The sequence below is a fragment of the Ailuropoda melanoleuca genome, chromosome 16, assembly GCF_002007445.2.
Source record: "Ailuropoda melanoleuca isolate Jingjing chromosome 16, ASM200744v2, whole genome shotgun sequence".
Taxonomy (NCBI): domain Eukaryota; kingdom Metazoa; phylum Chordata; class Mammalia; order Carnivora; family Ursidae; genus Ailuropoda; species Ailuropoda melanoleuca.
The window spans coordinates 24,765,808-24,786,580 of NC_048233.1; the positions used below are offsets into that span (position 1 = coordinate 24,765,808).

The following is a 20,773-nucleotide window of genomic DNA, read 5'->3' on the forward strand; positions in this document are numbered from 1 at the left end:
TTCTGAAGTGCTTTTTAATCAATTTGGGCTTTCTGGAATGATCCCTCATTTCTTAACTTTCCTTCCTCTCTTTTATCTTAATGTCTTTTTATTCTATGTCTTGCCAAATCTCCTTATTTTATCTTCCAAGCTTTTTAATATTTTGTTTTGGCAGCTGTATTTTCAAATTCCAAGAATGAGTTTTGTTCTCTGACTTTTCCTTTTCCATAGCTTCTTATTCATGTTTTAGGAATACAGTGTTACATCAATTTCTCTGGGGATTTTATGTCCGTTTTTAAAAACTTCTGTCCTATTCCCTGCATTAGTTGTTTTTTCTAGGGCCACTTTCTCTATTCTCTCTCTTGATCATTCTCTTTAATGTTGTAGGCTTTCGTTGAACACCTGGCTACCTATTTATGTGTAAGAATGAAATGCTAGAAAGTTTAACTGTGTGTCTGGGTGGGATTTGCTGACGGGCTGTCTTCACTTCAGGAGGAAGCCATTACACTGGTGCGCCTCCAAACTTCTGAGTGCAGTGGGAAACCCTGGAAGCCCATATCCACACTGGCTGTCCTTGTTCTCCTTTTAGGAAAGAACTCTCCATTTTGTGGCAGATGATAAGATTGCCAGATTTAGCAAAAACAGAAACCAGGGTGCCCAGTTAAATTTGGATTTCAGACAGATGATGAATTGTTTTCTACTATAAGTACAATTATACTAAAAAAAAAAGATTCATTGTTTATCTGAAATTCAAATTTAACTGGATCTCCCATATTTTATCTGGCAACCCTATTACAGGGGTGATGCAGATGGGAGGTAAATGCCTGGCTACCTGATACTCTGCCTAATGCATGGAAGAGGAGAGTAAAGAGAAAGTGATGGTTCAATTTACAGGCCTTCAAAATAATTGTGGATTTCCATCTTCCTAGGACTATGGCAAGAGAATGATGAAGTGTTCTGGCCAGCTGGTCTATCCTTCCTCAGGCCACAGCCCCTCTGCATGTGTCCCAGTCTTGCAACTTAGCTTTATCTTCTGCTGCCGCCCTTTCTCCCTTGAATATACTGTAATTACATTAGAAGCAACCATTGCAATTACCCATTGCTGCCTAACACACCATCCCAAGTTAGTGGCTTAAAATGCCCACCATTTTTTTTTAAAGATTTTATTTATTTATTCGACAGAGATAGAGACAGCCAGCGAGAGAGGGAACACAAGCAGGGGGAGTGGGAGAGGAAGAAGCAGGTTTCCAGCGGAGGAGCCTGATGTGGGGCTCGATCCCATAACGCTGGGATCATGCCCTGAGCCGAAGGCAGATGCTTAACCGCTGTGCCACCCAGGCACCCCAAAATGCCCACCATTTTTATTGTAAATCATGATTCCATGGGTTGACTTGGATGGCTCAGTAGGATAGTTCTATGAGTCTCCTTGGAGTCTTTCAGGCAGTTGAGGTCAGATAGCAGCTGGGCCTGTACATTTGGTGCCTTGATGATTTTCCATGCGTCTTCTTATTCCCATGGCCTCTCTCTCTTCAACAGGGTATCCTAGACTTCTTCCCTGATGGCTCCAAGCTCCAAGAGGGAGGAAGTGGAAGCTGCCAGTTGTTCCTAATGCCCGAGTTCAGAAGTCCCAGAATATTACTTCCTCTGTATTCTATTGGTGAAAGCAGTCTAGGTCCAGCCAGATTCAGGAAGAGGACCCTTATCTTGAAGGGAGAAGTACCCTTCTCTTGAAGGGAGAAGCAGCTTGAATGTACAGGGAGTGATGGAATTATTTGGAATGATCTTTAAGCTGAAATACCATAGCAACATTCCAAACCAAATTCATCCCCCTATATTTTCCTTCCTTCCCTCCTCCCTTCCTCCGTCCCTCCCTTCCTTCCTTCCTTCCTTCCTTCTTTCCTTCTTTCCTTCCTTCCGTCCTTCCTTCCTTCCTTCCTCTTTCTTTTATGTAGCTACAGTTTTCATTCATTCATTTATCCAGGCCCCAAATATAATTCTTTCCTTGTCCTTGCCCATAGCCAATCTACAATAGAGATTGTTCTTCAAAGTCTCTCCTGAATGTATCTGTTTTATGATAGGATCACAGACAAAATATCTCTCTCACCTGTCTTTGCTTTTCTCTTTTCAAGGCCACCCCAAAGTTCTTGTCTTTTTGACCTGGGCCCCTGCCCTGGACTTTTAACAGCTCTGTGTCTTCCTTTCCCTCATTCGATAGTGCATCCATTCCTTGCCACCAGACGAAAGGATTTCTTTGATTTTATCATCACCCAAAGGGATGGGGTAACTAGGTGATGGGCATTAAGGAGGGCATGTGATGTAATGAGAACTGAGTATTGTATGCAACTGATGAATCACTAAATTCTACCTCTATCACTAAATTGAATTTACTATTTTTTAAGATTTTATTTATTTATTTGACAGAGAGAGAGAAGGGGAGAGAGGGCACAAGCAGGGGGAGCAGCAGAGGGAGAGGGAGAAGCAGGCTCCTCACTGAGCAGAGAGCCCGATACGAGTCTCAATTCCAGGACTCTGGGATCGTGACCTGAGCCAAAGGCAGATGCTTAACCAACTGAGCCACCCAGGCACCCCAACTAAATTGAATTTAAATAAAGAATAAAAAAAAAAAAGAAGTGACTATGTAAACAGAATTACTTGTTGCTCCTAGTCTCCTGTGAGCCCAATCTTAGAACTCACAGCACTGAGAAAGAGAAGTTATTAGAGGTCCAAGGGGCTGGGAGCTTTGTAATAGGAAGGGTCACTAGGAAAAATGTAAAATGTCAAAAAACACATCAACAGAACTCCCAGACACGTTGTGAGGAATGACAGACTTTGGCAAAATAGAAGTAAGAAGTATGTTAATGAATGGCTTCCCAAAGGATCACTGGGTCTTGACCCTAGCAGCAGCAGCCGCATAATGATCAGTAATGAGCCCCGTCATCAGCAATCATACACTATAAATTAGCACTGCATAGATTTTCAAATTATTCATATTTTATATATAAAGAAAGGTGAGGTTAAAAGGTAGCAAAAATGAATGAAACAGCTTTTGTGTATAGCCATGTGTATGGCTATTATGTATAGTAATTAAATTACCTTTAGCTAAGTTATATAACAACCCCTTAAAAATGAAAACTGGAACAGAAACAAGAAGAAATCACTCCTTCCTTTATACGGTTTGTATCCTGTACACATTTTATCATAGCACTTGCAACATTCTGAGCACCTAGAGTGATTTTTGATATATGGTAGGTATTCAATCAATACTTTTTGAAGGAAAAATTGAGAGAATAAAAAAGATTCAGGCAGGTGCACTGAATCGTCTACTGAAAATGAGCTCTTCTAGGCACCCAGGTGCTAATTAGAAAATACACAGACATTGTTGTAAATTGGGAGGAGGGGTAGGAGGACAAAGAAATGAAAGATTATGCCCTCTGCCACTAAGAGGATTAAAACTGCGTCAGGAAGCTATGACTGAGTGTCTAAAAATGCCTGTGTTTGATGCAATAATACAGAGCTCCACAGAAACAAAAGTGAAATGAATGATGAGGACAGTGATCTCAGAGGAAAAAGCAGGATCCCTGTGACTTACGTTAAATAGGCGGGTCAGCTTAGATTCAGCTTCCTGGTCACCTAGGACTGAGTTCATAGTTCCTCTATGGCTTCCTGCTCACAGAATGGAGGTATTGAAAATCCTATGTGCTTCTTTGTCCCCACCACTAGGAAAAAATCTCCTTGAAGGGAGGAACTCCAATTCGCTCACCACTGCTTCTCCAATAGCTGCCATCATGCCTGGCACATAGAAGACCAAAAAGAAATAGTCAGAAAGACTGACTGAAAAAATGAGTGAATAAAAAAATATTTGGGGTGAATCTTAAAGAATCTGAGAAATTAAAGGATTTGACATTTGGGGACAAGGAGAACATTGTGGACAAAGGTGCAAAAGCAGGACAGTGTTTTCACTGAACACTGACTAGACTAGAAGTTCCAGGAAAGTGAATTTAGCATATAAAGCTAGAAAGGTAGGTTGGGTTTGAACACCAGAGTAAGAATTTTTTTTGGTGTGTTCTGGGAATTACGATATACATTTTTTAAGTGTTTATTTAAATTCCAGCTAGTTAACATACAGTGTAATATTAGTTTCAGGTGTACAATTCAGTGATTCAACACTTACGTACAATGCCCAGACCTCATCACAGCAAGTGCCCTCCTTACTCCCCGTCACCTATTTCACCCATCCCCCCACCCACCTCCCCTCTGGTAACCAGGAATTTGTTCTCTATAGTTAAGAGTCGGGTTCTTGGTTTGCCTCTCCCTCTTTCCCCCTACAATCATTTGTTTTGTTTCTTAAATTCCACATACTAGTGAAATCATAGGGTATTTGTCTTTCTCTGACTGACTTATTTTGCTTAGCGTCTTACCCTCTAGTTCCATCCATGTCATTGCAAAGGGTAAGATTTCATCCTTTTTTGATGGCTGAGTAATATTCCATTATATATAGATACCACATCTTCTTTATTCATCTGTCGATGGGCATCTGGGCTCTTTCCACAGTTTGGTTATTGTGGACACTGCTGCTACATGTGCCCCTTTGGATCACTATGTTTGTATCTTTTGGATAAATACCTAGTGGTGCAATTGCTGGGTCACGGGGTAGGTCTACATAATCACTTCTTTAAAAATGACAAAATGTTCAGTGGTGAATTCAAAAGCCCATGTAAGTTGACCCAAGTCTCACTTTTATTATGGAACAGAGTGCGCATTTAAGTTCTCAGGTCCACAAGGCCAGTCTTTAATAAGTAGTGGGGTCTCTGACTTTTATAATCAATTTTCATTCATTTACCTTGAAAAACAAACAGAAGATATAGTTAGAATCACCAATCTTTCTGCTTTGTCTGATATTGCAAGTGTTCCCAGGACACAGGATTTTCTGTGCTAAAACCAAGACAGTCCTGGGCAAACTGGGATGGGTTGGTCATCCCACAGATGTATACTAAAGACATAAAAATAAGTAAATAAAGGGGATTAGCCCTATCTTTTAGGCATTGTTTTCTATTAATTTTATATTACATATAATATCTTAAAAACATACATTATATATGTGTGTGTATATGTATATACACATATCTATCTCCTTCTAATGTTTCTTTAGTTGAATCATTTTTTAAAAAGATTTTATTTATTTATTTGACAGAAACAGGGAGAGCACAAGCAAGGAGAGCAACAGAGGGAGAGGGAGAAGCAGACTCCCCACTGAGCAGGGAGCCCGATGTGGGACTTGATCCCAGGACCTCAGGATCATGACCTGAGCAGAAGGCAGATGCTTAACCAACTGAGCCACCCAGGTGCCCTCAATCATCTTTAAAATGAGAATAATATACAATATACTCACAGGAGTGTTCATTGCTTAATTAAATGCCTGTAAATTACTTTGGGATCCTTTACAGAAAGCATTAAGTAACTATAAAAGTTTACAACAATGTGATTCTTTTTTTATTCAGACTTAGCAGGATTCAAAGCACCTTACTGATGGAACAAACAGGATGACTTTAGCATTTTTTAAGGTACTGTAATTCCCATGGAAGTTCAATAATAATATTTATGTAAAATGGAACTAATTCACAACAACTTGTTGTTTATATTTGTTCATTTGTTTATTTATAAAATTGTTGTTTAAAAAAATACCAAGGAACGTAAATCAGACTGAGAGTTTGAACCTAAAGATCAAAATACATAGGCAAAGTAGTTGCGCAAGTATGAAATAAATGAAGCCACCTGGCTTTTGTAAAGAACTAAAGGAAAGGGCCTTTTTATTTTATTTATGTATACATTTTTAAAGATTTATTTATTTATTTATTTGAGAGAGAGTGGGGGGAGGGGGAGAGGAAGAGGGAGAGAGAGAATCACAAGCAGATTCCCCGCTGAGCACAGAGCATGATGCAGGTTCGATTTCACGATTCTGAGATCATGACCTGAGCTGAAATCAAGATTCAGATGCTCAACTGACCGAGCCACCCAGGTGCCCCCAGAAAGAGCCCTTTTGGAAAATAGAATCTATTCTCCTTGTATGCATTCTAGGTAAACACATTTCTATGAGATGTAATTAGTCCTAGTTACTGAAAATGTCATGTTCTCCTTTGACAGATACTGTGGTTTTTCTGAGGGAAAAATGGGGAATATTTGAGATAAAAATAAACAGTACTGTTCAGATGGAACATTTTACCCTCTTATGCTTAAATATTGCTATGTGTATTTCTTAGGAACAAGGATATTCTCTTATGTAACCACGGAACAATGATTAGAATAAAAAATTTACATTAACATCTGATTTATTTTTGCTAATTGTCCTGATAATGTCTTTAATAGCAAACAATAACAAAATTCTGGTCAAGAAACAAATTGGGGTAAATGTTTCATTTAGCTATGTTATTTCTCTAGTCTTTTAAAATCTGGAACAATTTCTGAGTCTGTCTTTTTAAAATGACATTTGCTTTTTTTTTTTTAGGGAGAGAGAGAGAGAGAGTACATGCACGGTGGGTGGAGAGGGGCAAAGGGAGAGAGAGAATCTTAAGTGGGCTCAATGCTCAGTGCAGAGCCTAACCTGGGGCTTGATCTCATGACTGAGATCATGAGCTAAGCCGAAACCAAGAGTTGGATGCTTAACTGACTGAGCTACACAGGCACCCTGACATTTACATTTTTAAAAGTATAGGCTAGTTATTTTGTGTATTATCTCTCACTTTTTATTTTTCTGATGTTATTTATGATTAGATTGAGGGTAAGCAGGATAATTAAGAAGTGATGTGACCTCATTATCACGTATCAGGAGGCATAATGGGGCAGTTTTGAAGAGCGGTGTTTTATTGGTGTATGTGATATAAGAGCTGAGCCCGAGGACAAAGCCTTCAGTGGGCTGGTAGTGGGTGCCGCAGAGCATCACTCAAATCCACAGCTGCTGGGAGCACTGGCTTCTGAGAGCCCACAGCCAAGTCCCCCTCTAGCTATTCCCTCTGCCAACTGAGCTGCCTCTCCATTCAACAGCTGGTTGAGGTTGGGGTATGAAGGCCTGGCCCCTTGCCTCAATTGGGACAACTCTGAAGGGTCATCCCAACTCCAGAGCTCCCTGTGGGATAGGCTGAGGCCTCTGCTGCACCTGCATGTGAGTTCAAGTTCTCCCTCTGCCTAACCCTGCATCTTTCTCTCTCCCACCTGAGTGGTTCCAGAGATTACTCCCTAATAAATCTCTGGCACAAGTTAACCTGAGAGTTTCAGAGTTTTCTTCCCAGGAAACCCAACCTAAAACTGGGCCATTATATATATGAGTTATAATATAACATACTATACTACAATAAAATATACTATAATATATAATATAATATGTAATATTTTAAGCATTACAACTTAAAATAAGCATTTTAATAATATTTAATATTATTTATTAAATAATATTATTTAATAATAATATTTTAAGCATTACAACTTAAAATAAGCATTTTAAGCATTAAAATGATTAAAGTTAGTATGTATATTAACCCTCTTATAAGAATTTTACTCCAACGTGATTCTACCATAGAAAACACTGTAGCCAGTGAACATATAGATGTTAACAAGAAATTTTGTCTAGATTGCTTAAGACAGAGCTTGACTCTTAACTTTGCATGTCCAGAAATTTAACTTTGGGATGAAATAATCAGACTTAGAGAAATTAATACAGAGTAAGGATAATGTAACTCAGAAAAGAACATGTAGCAATTCATAATGAAAAATGTAGTTGGCCAGCAAATCATTTCTGTTGGCTAATTAGCACACCCTTAATCCATAAGAAAATGGAAATGGAAATGAAATCAGAAATTTGCTTGATGAGTAAGATGATTGACCTGATTTTAATTTATCTGTTTTTTAATATCTGATCATCCCTGCACCATTCAGCCCTGGTGGAAATTATGTACAAGTAGACCAGATACTCATTTCTGGTAATAATAATACCATGGTATTATTACCCCAGACCACTTATGATATACGACTTAGTGCTTATAAATATAAAACTCAGCCTCCTAATGGTCCACTATTATCCACTCTGGTTCCCCTCAGACTAATTCTTGATACTATTGTCAGAGCATTTTTAAAATGCAAATGTGACATGTCACCCCTCTGCCTAAAACCCTTCAAGAGCTTCCTATTGCTATTACATGAAGATAATCTCCTTAACCTTGTCCATAAGGCCCTGCCTGTGTAGCCTACTCAGAAAAAAAAAATCAATTTTTTGAAAGCCCTATTTGGGTTACTTCCTCTAGGAAACCAAATCAGCATAAAATGTGTGCGGTAACCCTCTGAAAACAACAACCTGACTCACAGGGTGGTTGGAGAATGCAGCGGAATGAGAGGCGGATCCAGTCACTTCTCCCCCACAATCCCTATCTCTAGATTTACAGAACTACTCAGCAAAAAGAAAATGATCAGCAGAGCATCCCCTATGTGAATTCCCTATGTTCAAGCAAGCCACAGGATCTGTGACTTACTTCCCTACCCTCTTGACTCAGCCATAGCCTCACCACTGAAAGGAAGAAGAGGAGCTTTGATCGTGTGCCAAGGAAGCAGCTGTCATTTTATGTACCTTTATCTAATTTAGCCTCCACAACTCTCTTAGATGGAGGGAGATGGCCTTTCTCATCCTCCAAATCCCCACTGTTGTAAGGTTGTCCAAAGAAGCAAAAGTCATTAAAACATTAAAATAATTCCTAGCCAGTTGACCTATCACAGAATGAGTCTCCACAAACTTCTCTTCTATTTAACACTAGGGTCGCTCTCTAACAGTATACCAAGGTCTTAGTCTTTCTTGGGCAAGATTAAAAATATTGATAAAGCCCAGCATGAACAAGCATGGGGAAGTGGACATTTGCTTGTATTGTGTGCTGGTTATAGTGGAAATTAGCACACTCTCTGGAGAGCGATTTGGCAATAAGTATAGAAGTGTAAAACGTGCGTTCCCTTTCACCCAGTTCTAGGAATTGCCCTAAAGTTGACATCCTCTAATGGGAAGAGATAACTGAGAAGGAAGCTCAATTGTTTTAACTGCTTCAACATAGTGGAAACTGTTGAACACAAAGGTTTGAAATAGAAAAATGTGAACATCAATAGATCTCAGCAAACAGGTATTTTTTTCAAGAGTGACCCTCTCTGTATGATTGTGATGTAATGTCCAATGTCAACTGAAAGGATGTCAATCCGTAATATCATACAATTGTGTCAGAAAAATTATGCTAGAGAAATCCCTAACGTGATTCAGCCTTTGCCCAGTCTAAGTACTATATAGTTGTAATTGCACCCTAATTAACAAACATTTTTATTGTAAAATGCATGTAACAATTTTTTTCTATATTTACTATAAAATACTGGCTCTCCATGCAATATCTTAATTTTTTTCCTAGTAACAATTATCCTCTGATAATGAGGACCTCCTAAATTATCCCTATTATGGATGAGTTAATTGAGGTTTAGCAATTTTAAAGAATGAGCCCAAGACCACAAGGCTAAGGAATCAGCCCTTAGTCTAGATGTGGATCCCAAATGTGGTCCACTTTCCGACATCCAATGTGACTCGGTAGAAACCCTCTGTCCTGCTTGCCTACTTGGTCTGTCCTATCCTCTGCCTCTAGGCATGGACAATTTACTTCAAACCGTGGAAAACAGGTTTGCTAGTTGCCCCATGTCTGACTTTCCCTCCAGGCTCAGAATGTAGTAGGAACACCTGCTTGCACCCATCCCACTATGGGGGTTTGAGTTAGAGACATTCTCTATCTGGACTGTTCCTCCAGTCCCAGGAATTTCAACATTAAAAAAACAAATTAAAAATTATATATATATATATATATATATAAATTTAAAAATAAAGCAGATAACTGAAGGAGTAGGACCTGCACTTAGAGTCACTGAATAGGGTGGCTATAAGAAAAGGAAAGAAATCTCCACCCCCAAAGATGGAAAGTATAAAAAAGAAAGCCCAACTAAAACCTCTTAGTTTACAGATTTTCTGAGACCTCACATCGTCTCTAAAGAGCTAATTCTAACAATTCAGACTTTGAAGTAGAGTCATAATTACTTTTAAAGAAATCAACTTTGTTTTACATATTCCATTTTAAATGGCTAATATATTATAGAGGAAAAGCCAAATAAAGTATAGGAATTCTAGTGCAGATCCAAAACCAAACTATACACACAAGACTTACTGTTAAAAATAAGAGTGCTAGCATTAAAATTCCTTTTAAAACTGGAAAGTATTCGATTTTTAAAGTATAATAATTTTAAGTGCTAGAATCACAGGATATGAATAAGTACTTTACACCAAAGTGACTATAATAATTTTCTAGAATGGATTCAAATTATTTTAGCTTTTCTTGGGCTGCCTACATTAAACATCAATGGGGTTTTTATGAGTGGAATTCAACCATTATGATGAAAAACAGTCTTTGGTGGAGGCTTCTTTCTCTTACTTGAGAAAATGAAATTTTTGTACTCAACCTGAAAATTAGGAATGGGGAAGACAACAAAATTGAAGGAAAAAACACTTCTCAGTTTTTAAAAGAAAAAGTCTTTTAAAAATTTAATTGTAAGATTAGTGAATTTCTAAGGTCAGCAAAGATCATTTTTAGGAAACTGAAGACACCAAACAAATTTCTTTTTTTCTTTATTAGCTTGATGTTAACAATGTAAAACCATATCTCATATAGCGTGTATCATCACAAACTATCATAGTGTCTTGTAGTTTTCCTCTCCAAGGAACTACAGCTTTTGTTTAGGTGGTGGAAAAAGGGAATTGTAATAGAAAGCACTTGCACAGTACAATTTCACGTGCCCAATATACAATGTGTGGTAGCCATTAGTACGATTGCCAAATATTTCTGGTTTTCTCCCCTTCTTGGAGAATCCAAAGATTCTATCTCCTGGCTCCCTTTTATTTTATTATTTTACTTTTTTTAAAGATTTTATTTATTTATTTGACAGAAAGATAGGCAGCCTGCGAGAGAAGGAACACAAACAGGGGGAGTGGGAGAGGAAGAAGCAGGCTCCCAGCGAGGAAGCCTGATGTGGGGCTCGAAGGCAGATGCCTGGGCCGAAGGCAGATGTTTAACGACTGAGCCACCCAGGCGCCCCGTGGCTCCCTTTTATTTATATAGGGTCATGCAACTACTTCTGGCTAATGGGTTGTAAGCAGAAATCTCTACTTGAGACCCTCCAATCTTTTTTTCCTTCTGGCGTGAGGACTAGCAATGTTCAAGATGATGGCTTCTCCACTGGCCTAGAATACTGAGTGCCTCTGATGAGCATGGCCTTATTGATGACCTACAAAGGCCATAAAGCATAAACAATAAATAAATCCTCAGCATTTGAAGCCACAAAAATTCTGTGATGGTCTGTTCCCGCAGCATCACTTAGCCTCATCTTACTCATGCACTAGAGTTCCTATTTCACAGATGGAAAATCCACTGTATCTGTATCTCAGTATCAGGAATTTCTAAGAATCAATGGAAAGCAGACAAGAATCTGAGCAGGAAAGGTCTGATAGGGACTTTTTTCTCTTCATGGATGTTAACATCATCAAAAATGTTCCTTAAATGCAGAGAATCCATTTGACTTGTAGTTGACAAGAGAAAAGCGGGTTCCATTCTGAAACGTGTGTTTTTATTGTATCACTAAACACTGTTATTAGCAGAAATGATAACAGTTAACTTGAACGGAATGTGAATATGTTCTGGGTCCTACACTAGGTGCTTAATTTAGCTCATTTAATTTCACTTAATCTTCACAGTGATCCTAGGAGGTAGCTATTCATATTGAGATCTATCTTTAATCTAATATTATTTCCAATATGGGGTTTTATAGATCTCAAAGTGCTTTTGCCATACATAATTATATTTCATCTTTGCAGCAACTGTTATGTTGATATTCTTCATTTTGCAGATGCAGAAATAAGACTTCAGGTAACTCTTTTGATCTGTCCTAAGTCATACAGCTAGTAACAGAACCAGGTCCTTGGAATTAAAATCCCGTTCGGTTCTTTATTACCCTTTGCAGAGCAATAAACATAACACGAAGTTCGACATAAAGTAATTTTCACTTTTCCTTAATGCTTTTCTTCAGGCATCTGATTTACATAGGTGCTTTTCATTTTGGGGAAGAAAAAGCCCAAATTTGGGAATGCTTTAGACCCTCGGTGATAAATAGTTTGCCATTTAGTCAAGCAGGTTAAAGATTAAAGCAGGGATCAATTAAAAGTCATTGTTTCCAGGTTTAAAAAGTGCTTTGCGGAAGGCAGTCTGGTGAGAGTTCTGAATGGACTGGCATGTGTTTGATCAAGTGGTCCAGTGAAAGGCCCCCAAAGCTTACAGAACGAGCCTTTATTTTCAAAGAAACTCAATTGCACTTAGCTTGGCTGAGCAAGAGCCCCTTTGAAAATCAGGACTGTGAGAAGAGGAGTCAGGAATCAAACACTCTTAGGGTCAAACTGGAAAGGCATTATTCCATAAGCTTTCCATTTTTTTTCCATAGTAAGAAAATTAATGGATTTCCATGGAAAACTGAAAAGCACCTATTCTTTCTCTCTCTCCTTTAAAATTTTTTTTAAATTTTTAAAAATCTACTAGCTAACATTGTACAATCATAATTTTTTTTCATAATCACATTGAGAGAAAACTTTTATTCTAGTGTCTTTCTTCTCAGTCTTGGAATATGCATGTGAACATGCGTATTATGAATGTCTACATATATACACGTTATTTTTCAAATAATTTTCATACAAAAGATATTGCACTCTTGGCAATTCTCAAACCTAACCATATATTCTGAACATCTTCCCATGTCACTCATTGATCTACTTATGATTTCTAACACATACGTGCTATTACACTGGGTAGCTCCGCCATAATTTATCGCACTGACTCCTACATTTCCACATCTGGGTGAATTCCAACTTTTTCACAGCTGTGAATAAATAATGCTGGGATAAACACCCTTGAAAGTGAATTTCTGCCCTTATCTCTTGTGTGTTTGAGGTGGTGGTCTTAAACCCATTTAAAATATGGGGATTATCATAACAGTAATAGCTAACAGTAGCTGTGCGTGTTGTTAAGTAGGCAAGTGACTTAAAACAAGTATCTCTGTCTCCAGATTTCTTGTGTTTGCTTTTGCTCAGTAGTGCTTCTTTTGGGAATCTGAGTGGCTGCCTTTGTCATTCCCTCTCTAGGGTGACTGAGGTAAATCACTCTAGCTCTCTGAGCCTCAGTTTCATCATCTGAAAATGGGATAACAGTAACTAACTCACAGGCTTAATATCAGGATTAAATGAGATAGCACAAGCAAAGAGCACAATGCTTGACACACAGACTCAGTAAACATTAGTTGCTCTTTAGTCTAAACGTGGAGTGAATCAGGAATTAACATTACTCTTTTATTCACACAGAGGGGACTGCTCAACCAGCTTGTCTTTAGTCTCTCTCTCTTTTTCAATCACAATTTTTTATGCTTTAAAAAATTTCTGTACCAGTTACATCTCCGTTATCATTCTTTCTATTTATGTCTTTTCTATTTGTTCTTGAATTAGTCTTGCCAAGGTTTTTCCTACTTCCTTGATTTTTAAAGAATCACCTTTTGGAGGTTATAGGTCAATTTCAGTTTTTAAAAAAATTTCCTATTGCATTACTTTCTGCTTTATATCTTAGAACTGTATTTGAATTTGTTAATCATAATAGAATTTACACCCATTTGAAAAACAGAGTTATAAATAGGACTGATTATGTTTTGAGCTGCAATACATGGTGCACATAAGGGCCATGGACCCCCGGAAGGGATTCTGCACTAATCTTTACATCCTTTTATTTTCTTTAGATTTCTTTGCTTTTTCAAATTTCCTGAGTTAAGAGCTTGGTTCACCTGTTTTTACATTTTGTCTATTCTGTTAAATGCATTTAAAGCCATAAACTAGCCTCCAAATACTGCTTTGGCCATATCCCACAATTACAAAGCCGCATATATAGGAAAACAGCTTTACTCACCCAGTGGAAAGATTTTATTAATAATTTCCTTCTATTATTACTTACTGCCATCATTTGGCATTCACTGCTTACTTACCATGAGGCAGGCCCAGGAGAGTAAAGGTAATACTAAAGAGTCACTTTGGTCAGGGAGCTTACGATTTCAGCTTATATACTGAAAACAAAAATCAGATGAATTCTGACAGTGGTAGAGGTTTTCAATAAAAATTTTTCTCACTTTCCAGCCTAAGATTTTAGCCTATCTACATTTAGCATAGCTTTGGAGAAGAGGGAATAAGTGAAAGATAGGGGATAAACATTCATGTTCAACCGTAGGTTAATAAAGTAAGCAGTGGCCATGGTCTATATCTGTTGACTGGGTTTATTATCTGAACTTTAATTCTAATGTCTGAGAGAGTTGATAATAAGAGTTTTGGAAGACCCTACAAATAACCTGTTATTTAGGCCATGAGTTCTTATTCTGGGTCTATGAAATTTGATGAAAAAGCAAATACATCCATAATATATATACTTATATTTTAACATATATGTATATTTATATTTTTTTCACAAGCATAACTGTAAATGAGCATTTCTTCCATTATGAATGTAGTCAGCAAACCACAGTAATATTAGCAACCTGTGACTTCACCCCCAGGAGAAATCATACATATTTTCTACCACATTAAAGTTGTTGCAGACATCTAAAATATTGTTTATGTGCATCGCTACTGCAAAATTACTGTAGGTCTCGATCTTGTCATTTAATGCATTAATAAAGACACAAATATATAACTGTTATCTTTGTGTAATAAATTATCCCCCAAATTAGGGGCTTAAATAACAAATATTTATTATTTCACGGTCTCTGTGGGACAGGAATCTGACATTGTTTAGCTGGGTCTGTGGCTCAGGGCCCTTTCCCAGGCTGCAATCAAGGTGTCTGTTAGGGCTGCAGTCACCTCGAGACTCACCTGGGAAATAATCTGCTCCCAAGCTCACTCAGGTTGTCGGCAGTTCTTCATGGGCTGTTGGATAGAGTGCCTCAGTTCTTTGGTGGCTGCTGACCAGAGACCTCTCCCGGTTCCCTGTCACATGAGCCTCTCCATAAGCTAGGTCACAGCATGGCAAGCTGGTTTCCACCAGAGCGAGCAAGGGAGAGAGCAAGAGAGGATAGCGAGATGGAAGCCAGATTCTTTTTGTAACTTATTCATGAGATGCGACATCCCATCAGTTTTGTTATATTTTCTTTTTCAGAACCAAGTCACTAGATCCACACTCAAGAGGAGGGGGTTGCACAAGACAGGAATACCAGAAATGAGGACTATTGGGAGTCATCTTAGAAGCTGCCTATCATATAACTATGCCACAAATTCACTTTTTAGTATTTTGATAACTGTATGTCAATAAAATCAATTTCCTTTGTAGTCCTAGACAGTGTATTTTATGCATTTAAGAACAATATTCTGAGAAAGGTCCCCAGATTTCACCAAGCTTCCTGACGGGCTTATAGCTCTAATGTATTGCAGTTTAGGCACTTTCAACAACTTCCTGTGGGAATTTGTTTAGAATAGCTTCAGTTTAGAAACTGGAGGTCAAAGCTTCAGTCTCCATATTTTCCTACTCTGATACCCCAAACTAGCTCATATTACTTCAGTGCTATGAAAAATATATGGCATATTTGAAAGCATAAATTTGCTGTGGAACACTCCATAAACTGTTCTCCATTCTACTCATTTAAATTAATATATGTAGGTGTGTGGTGGAGGGAGAGAGGTGTACAGGCCTCTGTCAAGCACGTTTGATCACAATTAAACCTCCTGATACTCGTATATGGCAATTGTTATTTGAGTCTAAAAAGGACCATATGATATCGGTGGAACTGATTTCCTTAAGAATACACTAATTACCAAAGTAGTGCTTTTTCTGTTACCAAGCTATATATGAGAAAGCACAGGGTGTAAAAAAAAAAAAAAAAGAGAGAGAGAGAGAGAGAAGTGGTCATGATGCTTCCCTACATCTTTTGCATCTATCACTTCCTCTTGGTGAAACTGAAGATAATTATATTTTCTGCAAGCACAATACCAGCTTCACATATTGTCTTAGTAGTCTATTGCCAAGGGTATTTTGTAACACCTCCATTTTTCAGATCGAAGATAAATTTGTTGACAATAATTGGGAACGACTGTATTTGGTTTGCTGAGTAACTTTTTCCTCCAAAGTCAAAGGCATCATCTTCACAAAGCCATCGCTTTTGAATCATACCGCAGGGATTTCCCTTTTAGTTCTCAGCTCCTACATAAAGCAGCCCAGTACTGTCAGGTATTTTAGATTTTCCAAGACAAGGTAAACAAGTTTTTCATGTATGCCTCCAAGTTTTTTGTGGCTTTTCCAAATTTGAATCCCTTTCAAGTCTTTGCTGTGGAGTCATGGTGAGTGTGGAGTCAGGATCAAGGAACCTGGGTGGCTTCCAGATCCCACAGCTACTGATTAAGCAAGTTGGTCAGCAAAACCATCTTTGTTGACCACCCTTTCCTAATCTGCAAAATGTGTGGATTCGTGGGGATTGTCTCTAAACCCCTTTTCATTTCTTTGCATTACATTGTGAAGTATTCTTTGCATTCTTTGCATTCTTTGCATTATGTTGTGAAGTATTAAGAAAAAAATTGTCACTTAGGACACGTGACTAATATGGCAACACACTGGGCACGCTCACAAGAGGCCTGAACCAGCTTTGAGCAGAGAAGAGGTAAAGCGAGGTGAGGTTGATGAATGAGGGAAGTAGTTACTGCCCAGCCAACTCTTCCAGAGCCATCAGGAATTCACCAGGAGTAGGTGGGTGGGGCAGACGAGTCGGCGTTGACGACAGAAGGCTGCTTCCGGCTGTGGTGCGTATGACGTCAGGGCCGAATCTGACCGGCCCAGCCACAGAGAAGCCGAGGAGGGAGGGATCGCGAGAGTTCAGGAAGGCCGCCCCGAGATTCCGGCTCGGCCGCGGGTGCCACCTCCCGGGGGCGGGGCGAGGGCGGAGCGGGCAAAAGGGAGCGGACGGGGCCCGGACCGGTTGCGGTCCGTGCGGAGGCTGAGCCGGCCGCGGGTGCGACCGGAGGCAGGTGAGTACGCGGATGCCGCGCGCGGCGGCCGCGGCACGGGGGGCCCGCTTGGTGCGCCGGCCCCAACTCTGCGAGCAGGAGTCGGAGGAGATCTTCTTGTCTTTGGGTGTCCAGGGACAGCCGGGCTAATGTCGCGGCTGGCAGTGTCTCTCCAGTGAAGCTCCAGGGACGGCCTTGGCCCTCTTGTTCCCCGAGGCGATACTAGCCCCACCGTCCCCGGAGAGGTAGCCCCGAGCCCTGGGAGGAATCTTTGTGCTTCCCTGCTCCTCTCCCCTTTCACTCCTCGGCCCCCGAGCATCCCGATCTCAGTCCCTGCCTGGGCTTCATAAACAATAACAAATGTCGCGGAACCTCTCCTGGTACCCCCTGCCCGCCCGTCCCGTGCCCTCCAGCCGATGTCACCGAGAAGAAGGATTCTAGGCATGGCTCAAATTGTGGGGGCTGCTTGTGTACCATTCCTAAAAACTGATGCGTCAGATTGCTAAACACTTCTCAGATCGACACAGTAAAGCCTCCCAGCTCTCAAAAGCACGGAGTGTTCAACACCGGTCTCAAAATCTGTCCCTACTCCTGGCACCGTAGATACCTCTTTTCAACATTATTTTCTCCCACTCCTTTTTTTCCTTTTTACTGTCGGGGGCAAACAGAGTGGTGGTTTGATAAGGGAACAGGAAAGGTTGTACCCGATCGAGTAGGAGATATTTCATCTTTAAAAAGTTATCAGGTTGACAGCAAAAGAACAAACTTTATTTTCAAAACCAGTGGCCTCCCGTTTACTGATGCTGCTTTTGTTTTGTGGGATCACTTTTCGGGTTGCAAGTTTGGAGGAAGGATATAAAAAGAAATGGGGGAGGGGGGCGGGAAGAGCTGGAGGTGCTGGAAGTGGTGGCTTGTCCAAAAACTGTGATGCTGTTGTTCTCACTTGGTAAAATGCAGAACCAACGCTCTTGTCTGTTTCACATAACTTGTGATAAGTTTTGATAGAAGCCAGTTGCTCGGAAAAGGCTTCAATGTTAGCTTTCTTACGCTAAAGTCTGAGGAGACAACTCTTAGTGTTTTAACTTATGTCTCCTGGTTGTAAGAGGGGAGTGAGACCTTGTCTTTAAGGGGTGGGGGTGGGGTGGGGACTTAGCTTGTCAGGTCTCCCTACTTTAAGGCAGGATCTATTGTTGCTTAAGTCCATTTTTACTTACCCAGTGCAGATTTTTTGTCTCGGTCATATACGTATATAAGATTCCGGGAACCTCTTTGTGTTTGATTGACCTTTCTTTGTATGCCTCAGGATATATAAAACAATTAAGTTTACTATACCCAGTAACTGAGAGGTATTATAAGTGAATTAGCCATCATTGTGACTATTTGAGGAAGAGAAATTAGTTCAAAATATGATTTTAAATTGTGATTATATTTGTTCATTGCATAGGTTCATTAAAGTCCTGATCTCAAAAGTAAAAAACAAAAAACAAAAAACTTGGTCTGATGTGGCTTAGTTTGTGTTTTTCTCCTGGTTAAGATGGCTGATAATGTTTTCTATTTGGCTGGGATGTGTTTAGGATGAAAAATAAATTGGGTGTAGTCTTTGTACTCCTTTGAAAAGGCCTGGCCACTGAGGAATGAAAAAAATTAGAAAAGCCACATTAAATGGGTGCAATTCTTTTTCAGCCTTCTGTTTTTTAGTTTGTTTTAAAATGAGTCAAAGAATAAAGACCAGGAAAATTCGTGCAAATGAATAGGTGTCCTCAGCAGTTTTTATCCTGAAAAATTAATTTCAAAAGGTAGGACACTATAAATACAAATACCAATTCTTTTTCAGCCTTCTGTTTTTTAGTTTGTTTTAAAATGAGTCAAAGAATAAAGACCAGGAAAATTCGTGCAAATGAATAGGTGTCCTCAGCAGTTTTTATCCTGAAAAATTAATTTCAAAAGGTAGGACACTATAAATACAAAGGAAAATTTGTAGAAAATGTACTCAATTCAGCCATTTGTTTTCAGAAAAGTTCTGTTCTCTCAAAGTAAGGGCAACATCATTGTGTGAGCGAAGTTGGATAATACTTCAGCAAGTGCTTTCCCAGTGATCCGGAATAAGTTGGAGGCTTGTTGTGTGTGTGTGTGTGTGTGTGTGTGTGTGTGTGTGTGTGTGTGTGAACTTTTTTTTAAGAGGGAAAAGAGGGCAAAAATAAAGCCAGAAAGATTTGCATCTCAATGTAATGTTAAAATGATTTTATTTTACATAAATAGTGTAGGGTGGATCAAGCAAGCATATTGTCTTCTAGCATCCCCAGGGTTACATTAAAATCAGCAGATGGGCAAGTTATGATTAGGTTAGATTTGACATATGCAGAAATTATGCTACTGTATGTTTATATTAAAAGTACCATGGGCTTTTTTGAATGAAATAATGCAAGTAAGCTTGTAAGGCATAAGAAATTTTTAAAAAATAAATTAGTTTTAAAAAATATCCTTAGCAGTTTAAACATATTAAATCAGTCCTTTCCTCCCTCCCTCTCCCCACAAAATTTTGTTTAAGTCTTAGGAGCTCTTATTTAGCACGGTAAGACCAGTATTTAAGTGCACTGGTTACTTAAAGCTCTTGTCTCCAGGTAAAGGTTTCCTAATTGACAGGGTATGATTGTTCAGAACCTTTAGAAAGAGGGAAAAGAAGGACAACAGTGAACAATATTTGCTCTCTGGTGGACTCAGATGAGCTGTAGTCTCTATCTTCAGAGAGAGCGAATCTAATGGGAGAAAAGAATGTACCCAAATAACTGTAATACTCATGCCTTTTGTGGGGAAGCCTAGGAGGGAGGTATTAAATTCTACTAGATCAATTAAGGAAGATTTTGAGTAGGGAAAGGCATTTGTATAGATGATTTGGATGATCTAGTCATGATAATCATAATAAGTAAACACTTTGTATGATGCTGATTGCTGCCAAAACCTTACATGTACTAATTTACCGGTGTTTAATTCCTATAACAACCATACGCAGTAGGTACTTTTTATTATTCCCATTTTGCAGATAGGGTAACTGAGGTACCAAGATCAGATAACAAAAAAATGATAGAACAAAGGTTCCAACCCAAACATTCTGGCTTATACCTGTGTCCCTGTGCTTAATCTCTATCCTTATTTTCTCTTCCATTCTTGATGGTCTTTCTCAGGTCTTTTTCAAAAAAATTGATTTAGGAAAATACATTTCTCTGGCACATAGATTTAGGGCTCAATTTTCTAGAAAGAGCTTCAAAATAAGGAACACCCAGTTAAGTAAGTTATTTTTGGAATGTTAGATGATCAATTTCAAAAAGTTGCTCTTGGTGCAAATTGAATGTAACTGTTGAGTGGGACTTTTGATAAATTTGACTTACTACTTAGTACCGTACCCATAAGGGTTTAGAAATGAGAAATTGTAACTATATTAACTCCTTTGCCTAATGGAATGTTTGAATCATTGTATATTTTGGCTTGTAATTTAAAAGAATCACTTGGCACTGGGTATTTTTTGGATCGAATTGTGAAGTTGGAATTTAGGTAATGATTGATAGTCTCAGCCCTTTTGGTTTTTATTTCCACAAACAGCTAAATATATTATGCCTGAATCAGGTTTTTTTTTTGTTTTTTGTTTTGTTTTTTAAGATTTTACTTTTAAGCAATTTCTAT

General features: G+C 38.9%; 1 protein-coding gene across 1 annotated transcript in view; it reads left to right on the top strand.

The window, feature by feature from the left end:
• The first annotated feature begins 17,016 nt into the window (after positions 1-17,016).
• STK38L (serine/threonine kinase 38 like) overlaps positions 17,017-20,773 on the top strand; it is an 88,584-nt gene continuing 84,827 nt past the window's right edge. The window contains exon 1 of the mRNA XM_034646010.1: positions 17,017-17,116. The gene's annotated coding sequence lies outside the window, so the exon portion shown is untranslated. The remainder of the gene's footprint in view (positions 17,117-20,773) is intronic.